Here is a 4,336-nt window from a genome sequence, read left to right on the forward strand (position 1 = left end):
AGGAGCACCCGTGTGCTAGAGCGTCAGCCAAATCGTCTAATCTCTCGAAATACTTGTAGAGGTAGCTCTTCCACTAAGTGAATCGACCAGTGAAAAGTTCTTGGATGTACTTGGCTTGATTGGCATCAAGGTCCTTGATAGGAGCATATTCATGCAACTTAAATGGCTTGTTCTCGTACATTTACGTTATGTTTCTTTAGTTATTTTAGTTCTTTATGCTTCTTTTGTGTGTTTTCAGGTTCTAAGGGCTTAGGGAGCAAGAAAGTGCATTTTGAGGCCATTTGGAGCATTTTTGGGCATGGATTGGATAGCTTATCCATGGAGCCAAAGTTTGGACGAATTTGAAGGCCTTATTTTCACTTTGGACATAAAACAAAGGGCCTAGCCCATTCTCTCTTATTCTCTCCCTTATAGCCATGCAAAGAACCATCCATTCCATCAAAAACAATCCATCAATTCACATGCAAAACCACCATTAACACACATGCACCCAAACAAAGCCAACCTAGCTAACCCTACATGCATTTTTTATTCACTCTTCATCATTGCATTCATCACCAAACACTTCCTTGTTGCCGTGCCTTTCCCTTCCACTTTCCAACCTTTTCAAATGCAATTTCATCAAACACATGCATTCTCTTCACTTTCACCCACATGCACATTTAATCATTCATTTCCCAACATCATTGCCGTGCACATTCCCTAACATTTCTAGCTTTCCCTTTCATTTCCACCACTCATTCTTCATCATTGCAGCCACCTACATGCATTATTCATTAACCTTTCATCATATAGCCAGAAAATAAGCAAGAAAACACTCAATGCCGTGCCTTCACACACCATTTCAGCACATTCCAACACCTTCACATGCAATTCCAGCTTTCACATGTTTTTCTAACTGATTTTCCATCATTAATTAGCCACTTGCATCTTAAACAAACAGCCATATGTTCCCTCCACTACTCCTATAAATACCCTTGCATTCATTCATTCAAGAACATCTCATTTTTCCATTCACAACACTTCACACAACACAAACACAACCCTTGTGCCGCAAATCATTTCCATTTCTGTGCAGTTTTTCTCCTCCATTGCAGCCACTATCCAACCACTTCCCATCCCTCCAAAACACTTCACATAATCCCCAAAGCTCACCTTAGACCTTGTGCTACAACAACGAGGAAGAAAAGAGTGCTTAAACGTTCATACAATTCAAGTTTGAGTTGTTGGAATGTTTAGGTGTTTCTTTGATTTCAAAGTTTAAATTTAATTCTCTTTGTTTTGTACGTATGAGAATGGAAGATAAGAGTGCCTAAACGTTCATACAATTCAAGTTTGAGTTGTTGGAATGTTTAGGTGTTTCTTTGATTTCAAAGTTATGAGGAACTAAACCCCCTTTAGCTAGGGGGTGATTCGAAACTATGTTTATATTTGCAATTTGAATTGATTACGTTTGGTTGGAATTTCATAAGTTGTGGATTCAATTCGTTTAACTGTTTGATTGATAATTTATTTATGTATGTTCATTGAGATTGCAAGCTTAATTTTCATGCATAAATATGATGCTAGAATATAAGTGAATTTCACCTAATCGTTAGGAACTTATATTCACAAGTAGTGGAGGTTGCTTATAAACAATCGCGTTAAACGAATTCTTGGCATAAGTTTCATGCGTATTCCATAGTAACGAATGCCTCGTCGATGTTTATGATTTCCGTTGAACTTAATGATCTTTGTTGAATGTCTCTATCATGCGTATTCCATGGTTAGGGACTTTGATTAAGAATAATTTGGTTGTAATGCGTATTCCATTCAATCCAACGAATCTAGGGAAATCTGAAAGTTAATTTAAGCGGACCTAATTAACTTGGAGCATTGAGTTTCATAATTTATCGAAAGACCAACTGAGAATCAATTTTGTATGCAAGTGTAACATGTGTGGAGAAGAACCCCTTAGCTATTCCATCATTCATATTTTCATCACATTCATCTTTACTATCTGTTTTAAATTATAATCTGTCCGTTTAATTTAATCTCGTCCAACCACAATTCCCCCCTCTATTTTGTTAAGTCTTAATCATTTGATTTGTCTTATTTTATGTTTTTAAGTATTTGGAGTCTTTTGAACTTGTTTTGAGTCTTTTAGTTTGTCTTAGTGTTTTAAAAGTTAGTTTTATTTATTTGAGTCAAGTGTTTAGCATCCCTAGTTAATCCCCGGTTAGAACGATCCCTACTTACATCATTACTACAATTGTCACAAATAGGGTTTAGTTTGTGTGCGTATAAAAATCGCATCAAATTTTGGCGCCGTTGCCGGGGATTAGCAACTTTGCTAATCCCTTGTCTTTATTTTTATATTTTTTTTTTTTGTTTTTCGTGCATTCTTATTTCAGATTCTTAGTTTGTTTGTTTCCTTGTTTTTTTTAGGTACTGTGTATGACTCGTAGCTCTCGGCCTATTATAGAGAACATCTCCGACTTTGACGGTGATTTTGAACGCACTTTGAGGAGAACGAGGAGTCAACAAGAGCCACCACAACCTCCACCACAACCTGGGCTTGAAGAAGACGAAGTAGGTGTAGAAGAAAAGCCCACGGATCAGATTTTTGAAGAAGAACAAGCCATGGCAGCAGATAATAGAACCATCAAGGAGCTTTCGGCCTCGGGTTTGGATAATGCATTGCCTCTTTGTATCCAATACCCCACGGCTGCAGAGGGGAAGATTGAGGAATTTGAACTCAAATCCAGTTTGTTACACCATATTCCGAAGTTCCATGGCTTGTCTATGGAAGACCCCAACAAACACTTGAAGGAGTTCGAGGTGGTTTGTTCGAGCATGACCCCCGTCAATGTGGATGGGAGTATATTGAAGATGAAGGCCTTTCCATTTTCACTTATGGACAAGGCCAAAGATTGGCTCTACGAACTAGCCCCGGGAACTGTGACTTCGTGGGAGAGTATGAAGCGTGCTTTCTTGGAGAAATTCTTCCCTACTTCGAGAGTGATTCTCCTACGGAAGAAAATTAGTGGTATTCAACAGAATCATGGTGAGACATTCCCGGCTTATTATGAGCGCTTCAAGGGCCTTGTAGCTTCATGTCCTCAACATCAAATGAAGGAGGAACTTCTCCTTCAATATTTCTATGAGGGCCTCCTTCCTATCGAACGTCAAATGCTTGATGCATCAGCGGGAGGAGCATTGGTGGACAAAACACCAAGGGATGCCAAGATTCTCATAGCCAACCGAGCGCTCAACGCTCAACAATATGAAGGAGTGGGCCAAAGGGAAGCCCCACGGCAACAAAGTGTAAATGAGGTGAGTGCTATTTCTGAAATTCAATCACAACTTGCTAATCTTACTTCTCTTGTTTCTCAGGTTGTGATTGGTCCAAAAGCACAAGAACACCAAGTTTGTGGCGTGTGCTCAATTCAAGGGCATCCATCCGACAAGTGCCCTCAACTAATCGAGAATGGTGGGTGGGAATCTGCCAATGCAATTGGTTTCCAAGGACAAAATCAAAACAACCCATACTCGAACACTTACAATGCCGGATGGAGGGACCATCCAAACTTCAAATGGAGGGAGCCACAACAAGCTGCCCAACAAGGAGGATTTAGGCCAAACCCCCCTGGTTTTTATTCCAAGCCGTATGCACCCCAACAACCCCAACAACCTTCGGCATCATCTCATTCAGGTACGTCCTTGGAAAGTGATCAAGCTATGCAATTACTAACCTCTATTTCGCAGGGGTTGCAAAATCAAAACAACCGGATAGCAAATAACGAGAAGGAGATGATGGATATGAAGAAACAAATAGGGCAGATTTCTGAGTTCCTTGGACAGATTAGAGAGCAAGGAAAGCTTCCTAGCTCAACCACAGTCAATCCAAAGGGAGGATTCGAATCCGCCAAGGCCATCACCCTAAGGGGTGGAAAAGAAGTTGGGACCGAGCCAAACAATCCCAAATCTGCCCAGAAAGTAGATGAAGAGACGACACAACCTGAGGAAGTGTCTAGCTCACCCACGGTAAGGGTGAAAAACCCAATGTCGCAGGCCCCCAATCACCCTAACTCGGCCAAATCAGGTAATTTAAGTTCAAATTCATGTACTTCACGTCCTAATCTGCCCAATGTACCTTTTCCTCGCAGGTTCATGCAAGAAAAAAAGGAAGAAAGCGAGAAGGACATTCTTGAAACGTTCCGGAAGGTGCAAGTGAACATACCGCTTCTCGATGCAATCAAACAGGTTCCAAAGTATGCTAAATTCCTCAAGGACCTATGCAATACAAAGAGAAGAAAGGCAAACAAAGAGGTAGTGAAGGTAAGCGAGAATGTGT

The sequence above is a fragment of the Pyrus communis genome, chromosome 15, assembly GCF_041283825.1.
Source record: "Pyrus communis isolate YQ-2024b chromosome 15, ASM4128382v1, whole genome shotgun sequence".
Classification (NCBI taxonomy): domain Eukaryota; kingdom Viridiplantae; phylum Streptophyta; class Magnoliopsida; order Rosales; family Rosaceae; genus Pyrus; species Pyrus communis.